Consider the following 18,622-nt stretch of genomic DNA (forward strand, 5'->3'; position numbering starts at 1 on the left):
GTAGTTCTGGTACTCCAAGGGAAAACTAATGTATGGCTTATTTTTAAACAGAGTGAGATGATTTCTCAGACCCTTGTCTGCTGATAGATCATCTGCCAGAGCGTGAGCTGTTGAGAGGTTCCTCAGGTTGGAGAAAAATAGGGAGGTACTGTGATTTTAGTTGGGCAAGAGGAAATCGAGCCCAGCTTTCATTTCTAAGGATTTTGCTTTCCAGATATAAGTCTTGGCAAAACTGGTTGTTTCCTCTTGTTTCTCAGATGAGAATTTTTGTTGTGGATCATGTAGGAGAGGAATGCTGCAGCTCTTAAAGCAAAATCCTCGTTCCAGGTTGGTGGTCCCTTTCCTGAGGGATTAAAGGGTTGGAATGCAAGGAAAGAATCCTAAACCCTCACTTTCTAGAAGGATTGTGAAGAAGTTCTTTGTGGCAGGCAAGCTCAAGTGGAAAGGGGCCGTGCTTAGAGTCAGACAGCAAGCAGGAAGGGCCATGCTGCCTCTGATAGACACTGAGCACAAAGCGCTGTGTATGCTTTGTTGGGAGTCAGGCATGATCCTACCACTACCCTAGATATGCTACAACCTCTCCAGGTCCTGGACCAGCAAAAAGGAGTCTGGAAGACATTTTCCTGGCTGTCTCCTCCCTTGGCTGCAAGGTCTGTGTTGTCTCTTCTACAAGATGTGGATCTGAAGTAACAACAGCCAGCTTTACGTGACTACACAGATTGAGCAGGCTTGAACATGAGTAAGTGCCTCTCTAGCTGAAGAGCAGGAGGCCAGATGCTGTCCATGAGGAAGTACCAAAACAAACAACACACAAATTCCTGATGTGGGAATCTCCAAATGGTGTATGAATAGCTCTGTTAAACAGCCCTTCTGAAGTCTCAATTTATGTTGTAGTTAATGCTCTAAATAACTTGGAATCAGTCTGAAGATAAGACAAAAAATTTTTATAGAATTAAGTTTCTCTAGCTTTGCTGAATCACATTATTCTGTCCAGTCCCTCCATTTTGCCACTTAATCTGGAATTTAACCAATATGTATAAAGTATCATGACTCAAAGGTAAAGCAGAATTTTAAAGCAATCAATCTGGCTATTAAGGACTCTAAACGACAAGAATAGGAAAAAACCTCTATGAAACAGAGATTAAAGATTTTCTGAAGTCTTTTGAATAGACTGGAAAATTATCTACAAAAGACAAATGTTTTGAACAGAATTGCAGCTATATTCTTCATAGATTTCAATGCTTCCTGAAATTATAACATCCCTCATTATCAGAACATCAAGAAATACTATGTTGGCAATGTCAGGATTGATTTTTCAGTGCTGATCTGAAATCTGTGCTTAAGTGTACAATAGACAATAACATGCAAGTGGACAGCTTTGCAACTCGTAATGCTGCATGTCTGCTTCTGGGATTGAAGAAAAGATAGGAAAATCTGTCAGATAAGTATAGCAATGTCGTTTGCAACAACAATTGAACACAAAAGCAAGTAATCAGTTTTGAAGGGAAGAAATTATCTTATTTCTCAAATCTATTTTCCACAATTTATGATCAAGTTTGAAAATATCAAATAATTGAGCTGTAAAGGGGACAGATGGTTGACAAATCCAGAAATCGTATTGGCATTCATGTTTGCCCTGAATTTTCCAGTGAGTGAGTCACTACAGTTTCTCAGAAGCTGCGGTACCAGGCAGAGCCTCATGTGGAAATAAGACTTTTTTAAAAATATGCTTGTTAAGAATTTCCTCTTCATATCTGATGCATGCCTCAGTGGATGTCATAATATTTAAGTGGTTGCTTACTGTTCAGATTGTGTAAAATGCACAGTTTGGGAATGTGCTCAGCCACTTGTGCTGAACTGTAAAGTCAAGGGCAAAAGGCAAGAGTGAGTTTCCAGGGTGAAGACTAAACTGCTGGATGACAGTGTTGGATACTGGCTCACAGCACCAGCCTTACATCTTAAACAGATCTTTGTCAGGCACAAGATTGCACAGTGCCCACAGTAATAATAAAGCAACATGTCTTCTGTTTTTTTACACACTTCTCTCTTTGAAGAACTGTTTTTAGTAGTCAAGCCTTCTGACAGATTTGACAAATTGTTATTACTGTGTGTCCAGCACAAACAGTTCTCAAAATACTCAGAAAAGAGAGAGAGAAAAAAATCTATTAAAAAACACAGAGGTGCTTTCAGATCCAGTCAAGTGAGATTAGTCGGTTTAGTGCGGCTGCATGGCTGCAGTCATTAATTGAGAGCCAAGGGAGAGATATTCTACAGAGAGCAGAGCATTTTACAGCATATCTTGGATAAAACATCTCCTGGTCAGTATTAACTCCCAAGCCTTGTTAAACAGCATAATTGAAAGAAAAATGTCACATAATTTTGCTCCTAAATAATTGATGGCGGCTGAGCACTAGACAAAAGGCCTGGCTCTCCCTCCCCTCTTTAAGGTTCTCCAGGCCATGTCTACAAAAACCTGCCAGCAGTCAATGGAATTTATAGGGATGTAAAAATATTGTAGCTGATCAGAGAAACAGGCTGTGTACCTGCCTTCACAGCTTTTGTTTACTACACTATTCCTATTGTTTTGAGTTTTTGTAGACCTGTTTTCTTTTGCTGAATACACAGATATATCCAAGAGAGTTTAGAAAAATACCTTAAAACATAAAAACACTGCTGGCTTGTCTGTTGTGCTTAAAGAAGCTTACGACCTAAAGAAATCTGGGATCAAGTTTTCTGTTTACTAACAACAGAAGGGAAAATCTACAAAATCAGATTACAAGCTAAAAACTAAAAAAAAATCTCTATTTCTTGTATGCAAAACAGATGGACTTTAGAAAGAGAGATTATAAATAGTTACCTTATATTTTTTTATATAGCAATTTCGAAAGCAATTCATTTACCTTCTTGGAAATAATTTCCTCTAAGGCTAGGAGGACCTTTCTAGCATTTTGGATTCACAAAGAACCTTATACACAGTATGCAATTCATACATAGTTATACAATTTTGCCTAATGCAAGTGACACTTCTTCATCCATTTTCATCTTTTTCTTTCTTGTGAATTGCAGCTGTTACATCTGTGGCAGTTTCCATAGTAACACTCAATTTTGGACTTTACTAAAGGGTGGGAACGAGTGGCTTGAGAACGATTGACCAGGAAATAGATTTAAAATGCAAAATTATAAAACATTTAGGGTCTATTAGGGGGAAAAAGAATCCAAACCCCACACAAAAGAAAAGCCTTGAATCCTTTCCAGCCCCTTGCAAAGTTTTAACCAAGACTTCCAAAACTACTCCAAACAGCAGTTCTGTAAACATAAAACATTAACATGGTGACCTGAGATTTGCAGATTGATGAGACACTGGTTTCCACTGTGAAGATCATGGCACTGTAACTTTGTTAATTTTCCCTATAAAGAGTTCTGTAATGTTTGCAATCATTACACTTTCTCTCAGGAAGCAATCTTGCCTCAGCAACATGTGTGTTGGAGTCACATGTGATAGCATTGAGGTGGTCTGGCCAGGCTCTAGAGTATGATCTCAGCACAGTAAGATTTAATAATAATCACATGGCAGTTGCACAGGAAAAAAGTTCATAAATTACAAGAACGCTTCCCCCCTATCTGCCCCAAAGTCAGTTTTAAGGACCATCTCTGTTTTAAAGCTGTGCCTATATATATTTAGCTAAAGCTCAAAAGAATAATGTGAGTAGGAACTAGTAGAAAGATAAAGAGCCTGGAAGACAGAGAGTCTACCACGACTGCTGCACAAGCCTGCCCCATGGAGTGAATGCTCTCTAGAAATAACTGTTGCTAATAACTTCAAAGGGAGGGAAAATAGAAGAGAGAGCAGATATTTGGTGGTTTAGCAGCTAAAACTTTGAACCTTTCACCTCTGTATCCATGATGAAAGCCCAGCTTGAAGTTCTCAGAAAAAGTATTTTCTACTTCAAAATGGAAAGACCTTACCATACATAATTGGAAGTGATTTAGGATAAGGAGTTAAAATAGTAGTTTTATAGGGTCATGACCTTTAACCTTCACATTTTGTCATGGTGCTTTTTTACAGCTGGTGACATTTAGTCTAGGGAATAATTTGTCTTGACATGTTTTTGTTTTGCTTTGTCTTCGGTTTTGTAGCAGCATTTGGTTTTTCAGCAGTGGCACATAGATACTTCTCATAAGTGTTTAGATGCCATAAATTGGATTATTAGAAGGTTGATTATTTGTCTCATCTTCTGATTTATTGTAGTACATTAATTACAATGCACACTCATATCTAAAATCAGCATTACAAAGGCATGATTGGAATTCCATGGAAAGAAACCAGACTAAACAGAGAAGGCAGATTGTGTGCTCTAACAAATGCCTGCCTGGTGGGGATGGACCCTGTAACTGTTCTAGGCCACCCATAAGTCTTAATTTTATGCAATCATGGTAGATACCTGTTAATAAGACTAAAGCAAATCATGGAATAAATCAGGGAATAAAGAAGCCTTTATTCCCTGCTATCATCCTTTTGATGATACAAGTGTTGCTGTATAAGATGACTTGGCCTTGTCACAAGTTGTGCAACTCTCTCACAGCTGGGTTTCTGTGTATTCAGTGAAGACACCTGGAAACTCACGCACTATGTGTCTGCAAGTGTGAGCAGGGACTGCAGTCTCTGCTTAACAAAGCCTTCACTTAAGTCTTCACCAGAAAAGACTTTTCTATTATGTAAAAGTTACCGAACATATTTAGGCGTACATGCATATATTTGTAGGGTTTAATGGTTTGAAAGGCATTTCAGTTTATCCTGATATGACTTTGCTAACCCTTTTCAGAAACACTGTGATGAGAAAAGGAAAAGCATCTCAGAAAACAACTGATCAGAAATTTAGCCTTATGAATCATGATAACTGAGGGAAGGCAGGGGAAGGAAAGAGAAAACCGACCCAAACTCATAAGAAAAGTGAAGTACAACAAGATGACTAGGGAAAGAGTTAAGTGCTTTGCTTCATGCAGCTTGGCAAATAGAAGAACACAAATCACTGCAAAGGAAAAAACGCTCTTGGAAATCTCTGGAGACTGGTTTCACATGGCTAATTTACAACCACATGCAGCATCTGTCACTTTTACAAATCAATGAGAGTGCCTAGCCTCTAATAGCACAGGTTCACTGGTAAAGGTTGTTGGTGTCGGCCATACAGATGAGACCTTTCAGGATGTCAGAAAAGAATGTCGGTGACGCACATTAACACCCACACGCTCCTTTATGTCACTTCCAATTTACTTTATCTTAAATTGTCAGCTAGCAGAGCTCACTCTGATATTAATAACTAGAGGTTTGCATCCAAGCCAGGAAAAATAAACCCTGCTGATAGCACCATGAGACATCTGGCTTGCTCTAAGGAAAGCCAAAAGTGAAAGATAGAGCTCTTAGTCCTTCTTAGTAGAGTCTGCAATATTTAGAAAGGAAAAAGATGATATGACTCACAGAAGGCCCATGTATACAGAGGAACACTTGCATGTTGTCATTTTTTGTAGATGTTGTTCAACAGGAGAGTGATTCAATTATTTATTTTTCTATTGTACTCCAATAGAAAATGTTAAAACTATGTTAATAAAATGTTAATATCAATACCACATATTGATATAAAATGTTCCCAGGAGCTACAGGCAGTTTCGCCAACCCTGAGTTCAAATTTCTCCATGGTATTAGTAGGCATTTAATCTTCTTTCTCACTCATTAAGTCTCTCCAGTCTTATTGGAGAGACTTAATGGTCTTGATTCAATTTTTGAATTTAGGGGGTGTAAGTTGAGATGTGGGACTTGATGATGGATATATTATTTGGGTAAATCAACAATACCAAACTTGTATCAGACCAGCTAGCAGACAGTCACCCAAAGCACGTGTCCATCATTGCTCTTTGCCAGTAGAGGATAGGATCCCCAGCCAGCTGCTGGGGAGAAGCGCTGATGCAGCTAGTATACCCACAAGTGTACTTTGCAAGGGTTACTCTGTAACACTGCAGTTTTCTATTGAGGGAAATCACAGAGAGCCTTGTAGCACTCCCCATGGTAATTACAGCTCTCTTCTTTCATGTACTTAATCAAGAGAATGAAACCCTAACTTTTATTTCTGTCTCCCTCACCTAAGTAGGGGAGACGTTTTGACTGAATCTGCACATAAGGACCTTGCTTTTTGCAGACAAAACTTTAGTATGTTCATTGGAAGGCTGAGAAAAGAATATGCCCCCATTTCGATGATTATCAAACTTCCTCAAGGAACTTGTAGGACTTATTCCATAACCGTAATCTTATTAATTGCATCTGTACACCTTTGGTCATATTATTTTCAAGATAAAACCTCCTAGAAAGCTTTTCCTTTTTCCATCAGATCCTTTCCCTGTTTCCCTGTCTAATGTTGTTGGCAAGCTCTATCACCTACAGCATTGTCTCCTTTACCTGGTTATTTATACATGTGTAAAATGCATTTATGTCAGGAACAACCTCATTGCATCCACTCCCTCAACAAAAATACCTGTTTATTTCTGCATTTTATTTTCAGGTTTTAATATATTTTTATTTCGTGGGCTTGTCTCCTCTCCTGTCTTGCAACACCATTGGAACCAACCTTTGACAGGGAGCAAGACTGAAAGCTTATCTGAAAGTTCAACTACACAATATTAGCCAGCTCATGCTTACTCCCATGTTTTGGGTGATTTATTCCAATAAATCTAGTGGCTATACTAGTGATCATTTCCAGCTACAAAAGTAATACCTTATTTCCAAGTATTTCATACTGATCCCAGTGATCATTCCCTTTTTTTCTGTCAGCCTCCTGGAAAGAAATTTCAGTGGTCTAAAGTCTGACTTTCAAGTACATAATTTTCAGGACTACCCTTGAAGAACCATTAAAGATTGATGCCATGCTTGCCATCCCTTTTTCCTCTAAGAGGTAAGTTAAATATGTTTGACTCATCAGTAGTCATCCTTGGATTGCAGAATAGACATAGCCTCAGTAGCAATAAATTGAGCAAATGGATGCATGTCAGGATGCAAAAAAGATTCATCTACCATCTTTGAGAGGTTAAGAGAAAAATAGAAAACCTACCCATGTCCTGGCATGAATCAGGCCCAGCATCTTCAGCTGGGTAAGGGATTGTCCCGCTAGTGCTCTGCACTGGGGCCCGCACTGATCCCTTCTCCTTGGTGACCAGGACATGACAGAATGGCCTGAAGCTGTGTCATGAAACATTTAGGTTGGATATTAGAAAAAGGTTAATTCCCCAGAGGGTGGTTGGGCACTGGAACAGGCTCCCAGGGAAGTGGGCACAGCACCAACCTGTCAGAGCTCAAAAGGTACTTGGACAGTGCTCTCAGGCACTGTGCTCTCAGGCACTTTTGGGACTGGTACTGTGCAGGGTAAGGAGCTGGACTCAGTGATCCTTGTCGGTCCCTTCCAACTCGCCTTATTCAGTGATTCTGTGATTCTGTGACTAATACATCTCTACAAAGAAAGTTGTGACATTTAGTCAGACTCTTAAGTTTTCTGTAAGAACTGTCTCTATTCTTTCACTTCTGCTTAGGTGATGGAGTTTTGCATAGGAAAAAATAACCAACCTAGTTGTCAATCACCTAAACTACACATATTTCACTAATCTGTGTCAGGTGTTAGATAGGGGTAGAAAGTGAGCAGTAAACACATAAGGCAGAGACTCTCCAAGACAGGGATGTTGCAGAAACGATTTACACATTGCAGCAAAAATGTTGCCCCTCGATTTACCTCTATTTGGCTGTTATGCTGGAACTGTCACACTTCTTGATGTGATAACAAAACAGAAAAAACCTTGTGGAATTGTTGTTATTGTTGGCAACTAAGCACAATATAGCCCTCCCCAGGTGAAGAAAACCATTTTCTCTGAGTGATTTGCAAAGTATTACAATAGGGTGTTAATGAAAAAGCATACAGCTATGAAGGAAATCTCTGTAATTTTACATTTTGAAACTGAAGGCAAGAATTCAAGCAGTCATTTCTGCTCTCAAACTCCAATGGAATCTCCATGTTCGTGATGGGGCTCAAAGACACAGGTTACAGAAGAAGGTAGAACCTGCTCTTGTTCAGAACAGATTTCTGGGATTTTTGTGACGTAGCAGCACGTCATCCCAGATTTAAAATTTGATCCTTTCTTCAGGATTTTTGGTGATGACTGTTATTCCTTGGTAATAACCAAAGTAATTGGAATACTAAGAATTAAGAATTATTATTTTATTAGTAATGCTTTATTATCAGTATGTACACTGCATAGTGAATGTTGGAAATTTTGGCCACATTTTCATTTAAACTCAGGAATTTTAAACTTAACAGAAGCACATGGGGTGCTGGCATAAATAAATAGCACATGGTACAATAGAAAAGACACAGTTCCTGTTGTTCGGTACAGAAACTAGTGTTCCTTAATTAGTTGTGGTTGCTGGTTTCATTTATCACCAGTGATTTCCAGAAGACAAAATGGTATGTAACCTGTGCAAGATACACAGCTAGATACATCTGCTTAGCAGCTTTAGTGACCTTTACTCAGCTTTTACTCAGTTGCTCTTTGTGCTCAACTGTCAATCGTTCAGGCCAAGCTGACAGTCTTAATCATGCCTTGCTGGCTCCAGTTCAAGTCTATTAAAAACATGCTTCTTACTTGTGACTAAAATGTAGAACCTGTTCCCAATTTTTTCTTCTTTTGCACTTACATTAATTAAAATTAATTAATGTAAGTGCAAAAGAAGAAAAAATTGGGAACAGGTTCAATATGTTTGGGATAAAACATTGTTAAAAATATTTTATCTCACAGGAAATCAGCACATGTGGTGACATCATACTGAACTACATTCTCACACAGGAAACAAACACTGAATGTAACATAAAAATATTCAATGAAGTTCAGAGCTAAGGGCATAAGATCAATTTCAGCTATTTCCCTGTCTCTATCCAGAAGATGCTGTGCACAGGAGTGATGCTGATATACCATATTGAAACCCATAAATTTCCTGAATTGTCAATAACTGCAAAACTCTGATACCACAGCAACAGCTGCTGAGGCATGTAGAAATTTTGTTTAAAACCCATGGGTTTTCATGGCAAACTCTCCTTGTTTTTTTATTCAATTGGCACTTCAAGGACTAACAATATTCCAAATGCCTCATATGGGACAAGTTGCTTTCTTGTGCTGGATAATCATCTTAGGCCAAAATAAGCTATCCTTCAGACTACAGAGTCCATAAACATAAAAATAAAAAAAATAAGAAGAAAAAAATTTAAATGGTCTACTCAGACACAGACTGTTTCAGATCAACAATAACAGCATTAAAATGGCAACACTTCTGTTTTATATATTTTGATCAAAGAAGTATATATTTTTTTAATTTAAGTCCTAAGAAGAATAGGCATTGTCTGTATTTCTCAGATCTCTTGCCCAGAGAGAGTTTTACTTTACTGTTTTAGATCCATTTCTTGCTATTCTATTTTTTTTTTCCTTAATTCAAAGTGCTCCAAAGATTTTGTGAGGTTTTTTTTGGTTTTGGGGTTTGTGTTTTTTTTTTTTTTTTTTGTTTTTTGGTTTTTTTTTAGTTTGGTTTTTTTTTAATTTCTTCTTCCCTCCTTTTATAATCTTTCCATGTTCTCTATTGAATATAGGCAGTTAAATAAAAGACCATTTTTATCTGTGCATCACTCCTGCTCAGCATGATGCCACAGAAGAAAATGGATGAAATAACAAACATTGGTCAAGGAGCTAAAGGCTGAACTTGATCCATAAGTAAACAATACCTTCACATGACTAAGAGAAGAGCAAGCAGCTATCACTGATCTTTTTCATAAGACTCATGTCAATTTGAAAGCTTGCTTTAATATTGGGGTTTTTCCTGCTATAATTTTCAGCAAGATTTTAGACTGTGCTCTAGATAAATAATTTTTTTCTTTCTTCATGTAGAATAATTTTTAATTTGTTGACACAGAATTTTATGCCAGGAAAGTGAGAATGCACTGAAATTAAAAGAAATATTTGAACAAATAAGGCAAGAATTGAACACCCTTTGTCCCCACTCCTAGGAGGCTGGAATAGAAACTGCCCAGAAGGATCTGCACTCTTCAATTGTTCAGGGTGCTGTGGCGAATAGGTACAGATTGGCAAGAATTTGGAGAAAAGATACTGCCCAGAAACCAAGTGCTCTTCAAGCACTCTCAGGACATTGGCAAGGTTCCTGAAGCAGCATATCAGAGCAAAATAAACTCAAAGCCAAAAATTAAACCTGAGAAATACAGTCAACTGCTCTTACTATTTGTGCTCAAGAAGATGATCTTCTAGAATAGATATTTCATGTGAAATTGTTTCTCAGCACTGCTGTTGTCATTCCAAACTTACATTCTCTAATTTTGCATGCAAATCAGAAATCAAAAGCCTAGTGCAAGTCCTGAAGGTTCTCTCTGACTACAGGTATGATCAACATTTTTACCTTGGGGGTGGGGTTCCAGTGAGGTTCTCTCATTGTAAAGTTTACTGAAGCAGTTTTGATCTTTCAAGATTTTTTACCTAAATGCTGCAGTAGCCTAGTATCTAACCAGGCTCTTAAAAACTAAATGGCATTCAACACAATGTAGAAAAAATGTGTCGTCTCCATCTAGATTAAACAGATTCTAAGCAATGTATTTTTCAAAACTAATCAGCTTGAAAATGAAAATATAATCATTTAAATACTGATGTTCTTGAAATAGTTTTTATGGCATAACCCTTAAGTCCTTAATCACATAAACATAGTCACTCACTTCCCCATGATGAGCTCTAACCTACTATTGAAAAAATCTGAGCTTCATAGCAGGGTTTTGCATGGAGCATTGTAATTTATATACAGGTCTTTACCCTTCATTTTTGTCCTAAGTTCTCCAGATATGTCTCAGTCTGCAATATATTTACCTGTCCTGTAACCACTCTACTCCGTATCTGATCTCAATTTTGATCACATATCCTTCAAAGCCTGTGAGTGAGTGTGTGCAGCAGTGAGAGAAAGAATAAATCATACAAGTGGTCTTAGTCTCTTTATAGAGAAACTTAAAGCAGTCTTCTGCTTCCTAATCCTGGTGGTTCAGACCATTTGTTCATTTGTTGACAGATTTTGCTCAAGGTGAATTATTCTGAGTGAATAAGGATTTTTGCCTATATAGACCTGTGCAATGCTTTTTATCTTGGCCATAAAAGCCTGTTCACTGACACAATAAACCTATGACATATGTAGCCACAAACCCAACATCTTTTGCATATTAATTTCAGTCATGTGCCATTTTGGGAAAAAAAAATATTACAGGGAAATTGTGCAACAATTTGTGGGCTTAAAAAACATAGTATGATATCTCTCAAAGTTTTTTATTTTATTTGCAATTTTTCCTAAAGTATTTTTGGAAGCATGGACCTCCACTCCATATCAATAGGGGAAAAGTTAATCAAGAAAGTTCTAGACTGGAACCCAAGACTTATTCCTTTTTTTTTTTTTCAACTTGCACAATATTAAATTTATTCAGTGTATCAGAAGAATTACATTCCTGCTTTTCTTTTTTACTAGAAAAAATATTTACATAGGTGTGTTTCCTTCAACCTCCATTTTAGGTCATACTTGGAACATAGCAGTACATATTACTAAAGAAGGTAAGTCATAGTGTATTCTTCATTTCCTGTACCTGGTACTTACTAGTGGTAGTTATGGTGCAGTTACTGCCATACTTATGGAAAAGCACCCTTTGGATAAAATCATAATGAATATTTTAGTAATACTGCACAAAACCTGATTCCTTCGGTTTTTTTCCAAATCCAAATTCTGTCTCTTCTACAGCCCAAACGCACAACAGAGGTGTTCATACATACCAAAGCAATGTTCTTTTTGATTCTGTAATGTAGAAAACATGAAAAAGAATTTTGGCCTCTGGGATTATTTTTTTTCTTTCTACAGAATAAAAGGAAAAAAAGAATATTATAAAAGCAACTACTCTGAATTGATCAGAACTTAACCATGAAAGCAAATGAAAGAGGGGAAAACAAATAATTACAATAACTCAAAAATGAAAGGAATCCTTACGGGAATCCTGTGTCTGAGCACCGAGATAATGTGCCTTTGAAGGTCCAGTGAGTACTTTTCTGATAATCATTAATACATAAGTAGCTTTAACTTTAATGCAATATATCTGATATTGTTGTAAATACATTACCTGTATTATCATAATAATTAGTTATTGAGTTATTCACAACACATTAAAGCATAAATAACCTATGAAAATTACTACCATTTTAAGACAAATGTTTTACAGGACAAAAGATGCAAATATGCCTAAATTCATAGGCACTGAATTTACTACTGGTAAAGACATAGAACCCATACTAAAAAGCTCCTGCATTTGGAGTATGAATACATAATAAGATCTTAGTAGTGTAGAATATAGACTTGAGAACAAGGCTGTAGAATGTTGTGGTTAGCAAAAGAAATAAAAGCAGAAAACAGGATAATTAACCATAGAAAACAGAGGAAAGAAGAGAATGCAAGATTAAATACTAACAAGGAATCTATTTCTTGAAGACATGATTAGAAATTATTGTTGTTCCCCCCCCTCCCCTTTTCATTTAGAAGAAGCTTAGAAATGGCTAATAAGTGTAAAGCAGGTGTTATGGAAGCATGTGGATTTAAGCCATGCGTTTGATCAAAATGATTCTGAGAATTGATGGTGGGAGTCGGAAAGAAGTAAGGAAGACTCAAGTTCCTTTTATTTGCTTAAAGGATGAAGTGATCTTAATTAAATAATCTCCCATGGTTTGTGTTGAGTAGTAATGAAATTTTCTTCCCCTGCCACTGAAGTGTGTTTTACAGTTTCAGCAGCACTCTGTGTTTAAATCCTATTATTACCTACCAGAATAAACAAGAACTTTAACACGATTATTTGGGATGTTCCACTTACTTAAAGCTGGATTTATTACTACATCTATCAATAGGTTCAGCATTTTCTCAGACCATAAGATAGAGGATGAGCATCTGTTACCCTTTCTGTAATACTTAGAACGCTGCTTAATGAAAATTTTGTTCATTTGGGGAGAAATCCTCTCAGAATAGTTTAAAAGGCCTATTTCTAAATATACTAATCTTGAGAGTTGCAACTTTTGGAGGATTCAGGATAATGAGCATACGACAACAGTCTTGTACAGATGCTTAAGAAGGAGGAATAAAATGTATACATAGGAAGGAGTTCCTCTGAAGCAAAGAATAAAAACTCAGCAGTTCAGGCATACAATGCCTCTGTCATCATTAGTTTATTATTTATTTATTAGCAGTTCAGGAATACAATGCCTCTGTCATCATTAGTTTATTATTTATTTCAAACTAAGTGCTTAAAATGAGCTGTGTAAAACAGGGTTGTCAAGTCCCATTGAGGAAAATCCTGAAGTTTTTTTCAGAATAGAAGGAGGATATCAAGTGAGGCTGCCTTATGCTGAGTACCAGCCTTCAGACATTCTGTCCTCACTGCTGGTGCTGAGCTGCAATTAAATGAATCCCTGGGAAATCTGAAGTATTCTTATTTTGAGGTGCTTGGAGAGACTGGATGGATATTTCTTCTATTTCAAGTGGGTAATGATGTTGTAGTCTATCATCAGATGACCTTTGTAATGTGACTACTTCTGCTAATTAGGTCCTGTGACAACACCCTTTTCTCCTATGGACAGAGTGGCACGTGTGTGACCACTTCAGGACATGAGACCACCTCAACCCTGTTGCAAGTTTCATGCTTTAATTAGTCAAGCAGCCCAGGGAACAGAAAACCTGTGCAGTGTTACAGCAGGCTGGGTGAGGGTCAGGGGAAGCAGCAGCCTCCTGCTCACGGTGCTCTGCAGGGTGAGCACTGCTGTGATCCTGTGTGCTTTCAGCTTACCCAGTGGCTCATCCTCTCCATTTCACTGCCACCACCCTGCCACCCCCTCAATGCTCCTCCCGGGGAGCATTGAAGGACCAGAAGGTTCATAAAGGAGACAGATGGCTAAAAAAACCCTGCTCTATTTTAAAAATGTGATTTCCACAGTGGAACCACGTTTTTGAAAGCAGTGGCCCAAAACTCCTTGAGGTGCCAGTTCTCACTGATTTTTCTGAATACCTCAAGTGAAATTTTTCACTCATTAGTACTTATTAGTTAGTTTACAGTATAACACAATCATAGAGAGTTATTCATTGCTACTTCAGCATTTAACACTTCTACAATTCATACAGAGTAAGTTTATCTTACACACAAAACTCTCTTGATAGTTTTCCTCATCTGTTAATTTTATAGTCATATTGTAAATTAAGATTTTTCTCTGTTAATACACAAATGTTGTAATATAGGTGCTACTTTTGAAACAAGAGGTTTTGCACAATATGGAAAGTGGAGAGGATGTATTAAAATTTTTCTAGTGGATTTAAATTGGCTACTGATGGTTATTTTCAAAAACTCTTTCCAGCCTGAAGTTTAGCTGGCAGGTGATAAAGTCAGCCACTAATTTTGGTTTTCTTTTCTGGTTTTAACTTTTGTGACTGTGGCTCTTTTTTCCATTTCATTCTTACAAACCATGGAACAGAGATAATGTAATAATGCAGAAAAGCCCCCTGTTCCTTGTTAGGAAAGCTGCAGTTTAATGTGATCAGGGTAAATTCAGTACTGAATGCAACTGTGCTCAAAGATTGTTTTAGCTGCTATTAGCAATATTCAACATTTTGTCATGCAAGATGCTGGGATAGACAGACTCTAGCAAGCCTTACTACCTTGTTAGGATTCCAAGATATAGGTATTAAGATACTTTCTATAGATAATTATTAGGATACCTCATACAGAGGTATTGGGATACCTATATGAATATAGCATAATCCTACATAGAGGATTTTGATACCTGACTAGGACTGTAGTACCTCTGTGTTTAAAATCATGTGATATTCTCAGGATGGAATGAGAAGTCCATGAAAGATGCCATGATGTGATCTCATACAAACACTTGTATCACCTGGGTTATTGAAATAGGAAAAGTAATCCTTACACCAGCTATTGCAACAACTTTATGCTGTTTATGGTAGTTTACACTGCATTTTTACTGGGTACTGATTTTATTCTAAGACAGTTGTATTTGTCTTTTGTTTTTCTATGATCACTGACCATGGGGTTTCATTAATTTTCATGATGATTATTTTTATGTTTTTTAGAATCATAAAATCATATAATGATTTGTGTTGGAAGGGGCCTTAAAAATAATCTAGTGCCAACTTCCCTGCCATAGACAGGGACACCCTTTAGTAGACCAAGTTTCTGAAAACCCCATCCATACTGACTTCAAACAAAGCAAAGGATGGGACAGCCACAATCCTGAGCAACAGGTTATGGTGCCTCACCTTTTACTGTGAGAGTGATACCCTCACAGTAAAAATATCTTCCCTAATATCCAATCTTAGCCTGCCCTTTTTTAATTTGAAGCCATTCCCCCTTGTCCTGTCAAAAGGTACACTTATAAATAGTCTCTATCCATCTGTCTTGTGGGCTCCCTTCAGGTACTGGAAGAATGCAGTAAGAAGCATCCTGAAGCCCTCTCTTTTTATAATAGCACAATTTCTCTTTATGTAATAGCAGAGGAAACAAAAAAATATCTTCTGCCTTTTTACAAAGAGCTTTTTCTTTTAAAAGAGAGGTAGTTGGCACTCTAAACTGGCTACAGCAATTTACAAGTAAAACCAACAAAAATGAGTGTGATATGAATTGTACCTATGATCTTCAATATACCACAGAAATTCAGGCATCTGTTCTGTTAAATTTCTGATTGTTTGAAAATTTGCCTTACACACAATAAACCCTCTGACTAGTTTATTTTTCTAAACATTATTCATCAGTCTCAGTCAAAGTCTGACCTGCTGCTCATCTGACCTGATTACTGGTGTTGCTTTGGCTGTTATTTCCAGCCAGTAGATTGATAGCACTTTTCTGATCTTGAAAAGAGAATCTTTGCTGATATGAATTAATATCATTCAATGATGAAGTGATTTTATTAATTTTTCCTGGTTTTCTTATATTCTTATATTTTACTTAATCTACTTGAATGTGGTAAGTACACTTCCTGCAATATTTCAGAGAAAATTTGGATAGTTTAACAAGCAGTTAATTGCATGACATGTGGAATAGATTTACTGCATTAGCATCCTATACTTCATCTTCTATCCTCCAGCCCTTGAAGAAGTGCTATATGGCACCTGCAGACCCCAGGTCACTTCTTCTGACACCCTGGAAGATACCGGATATATTCATCTACAATTCCAGCTTCTTTTCAATTTAATTTATTTTGTTTCACTCACTGGAAGATTTCTTCTATAGACCAAAAGCTAATACTTCTTACACATTCATCTTTGGTATATCTACTCTTTGGGTTTTGTTTTACGTCTTTTGCTTCCTTTGGTGTTCCCGATGTGTGGTGGTCCATCCTGGAGAGGGCCAATCACAGCACTGGACCCTGGACACTGAGAATTCCACAAAAGAAACATTTTATTTGGTTATGGTGAGAAGTGAAGGAGAACGATGATAGGAACATTATGCAGATTAAGTTATTCCTTGCAAGGTTATGTTCTGAACCCTGCCCTCTGATTGGTTAATCTTGTGTTCCATATAAGGTATTATTTCTGTTTCTCTCTGTTCATTGGTTCCCTGCCCTCAGATAATGTTTATATAAGGTTGTGTCTGTCTCATTTGGAGTCTTCTAAAGGAGCAATGTAGATCTGTGCTGTTTATGTTTTATGTTGCTCCCTTGTGCACTTTCTTTATTTATATTAAAGCTTTCAATTTCTGATTCTTTAGTCATTCCCATCTCTTTTTTATTTATTGCCACACTTCCATCTGACCAAGTCCTGGAGTAGCACACGTCATTGCTACAAGAGCACACTCTTGGCTCTTGACTCTACACCTATTACAAAACCTGCATGAAGTGCAGACTGTAATAATCTTGGTTTTCCCTTTTACCAAGCAATTTTAATCAGATGTAGTCTGTGAGGTATTCTAAGTATTGACAAGCAGCATGGTACAGACCTCAGCAGATAAAAATATAGTGATAGATGTGAACCAGAAACTCATGCTTCCCCAAGGTTGCAAATAAAGCTGCAGAGCTACCTGCTGAGAATGTTCTCTCCTTGGACAGCACCTTCACCTGAGCACAACACAGAATCAACTTGAAAATGCTGTAAACTGGGATGCTGGGTGAACCTACTGCATGTGAAAGTTTCTGTTGGTGGCCACATACAATTATGGCCTATCTTCATTTCTGTTTTCAGCTTTAGTAGCATTAGACACTCTTTTAGTAAGTAAATTAGTAGATATTATGAAAATAAAGCTGAAGCTGCTGCAAATATAGATAATCATGATAGGAATCTCCCCATCCATCATATTTTACATCTATAGGCACATAATTATGGGTATATATAATGTATATAAAATGTATGCAAAATGAAATATAAATGCTATAATTTTACTCAATTGCATTCTATTGAGATCAATAATAATTTTTAGTTTAATTTTAAATAGAAGTAATCATATAAATCACTATATTTTAGGAGATCATTGCACAGATAGATATTGTTGATTAATAATAATATTCTAGCTCCCTCTACAAAATGTAGATATCAGAATTCATATGCATTATTTTTGTCTTCCTTGAAAAGTGCAAAGATCAGCCTTTAGTGTTCAATTATTAAGGTTTCAGGGTAATGTCAAGAATTATGTATTGAAACGAATTTTCATGAAGTTTTATTGCTCCCTCTTACCAAAACAGAGCTTTCTCATGAAAATAAGGATTCTTGGTTATAAACAAACAATTTAACCAAAATCAATGCTGAAGTAAAAATCCCAAGTCTCGACTGAGCGCTCTAGCTTTAGCGACACAGTTCTTAAGCCTGGAACAATGTCTTTAGTATTGAAAAATAAGACTTGACACCAAATCTATTATGTAAACACAAAATAAACTCTGTGAATCTTCAGTCCTTTCAAGTATACAGCTGCACTGCACCAGTGTAGGGAGTTACAGCTAACCTGAAGGATATAATGTTAATAATACTGAAGGAAGTAATATGCCAAAGAATAAGGAAGCTCACACGTTTGACAAAGTGCTTTCTTTTTATTAATTGCATTTTAAGCAGACAAGCTTATGACAGAAAGACAGTAATGTTTAAAAAACCCCTGAAAATCTAAATTGAAAGCAAAATTTGTTTGAAAAAGATGGAAGAGATTTGATTCTTTACATAGTCTGATAGAAAATTAAAGCAAACAATAATTTCATTCTTCCTGTCTGGTAAGACAGTGATCATTATGAAGCAGGTTTCCTTTAAAATCCTGACAGTTAGCATTTGTCTACTTGCCATGTGTATTAATACTCTCCAGTGGAGGCTTTAGGCAAGTGGAAAGAAATTGTGAAGTCCTTGTTCTGTTTTAAGTTGATATTAGCAGACTGCATTGTGGAATTTCACTGTTCCAGCACTGTCATATATTTTGAGTTCTGTTAAGATTGGTCTGTCGCTTGAAAGTTATTTTAGTTTCAAATTGCATTATATATTATATTTAAATAT

The sequence above is a fragment of the Molothrus aeneus genome, chromosome Z (assembly GCF_037042795.1).
Source record: "Molothrus aeneus isolate 106 chromosome Z, BPBGC_Maene_1.0, whole genome shotgun sequence".
NCBI classification, from domain to species: Eukaryota; Metazoa; Chordata; class Aves; order Passeriformes; family Icteridae; genus Molothrus; species Molothrus aeneus.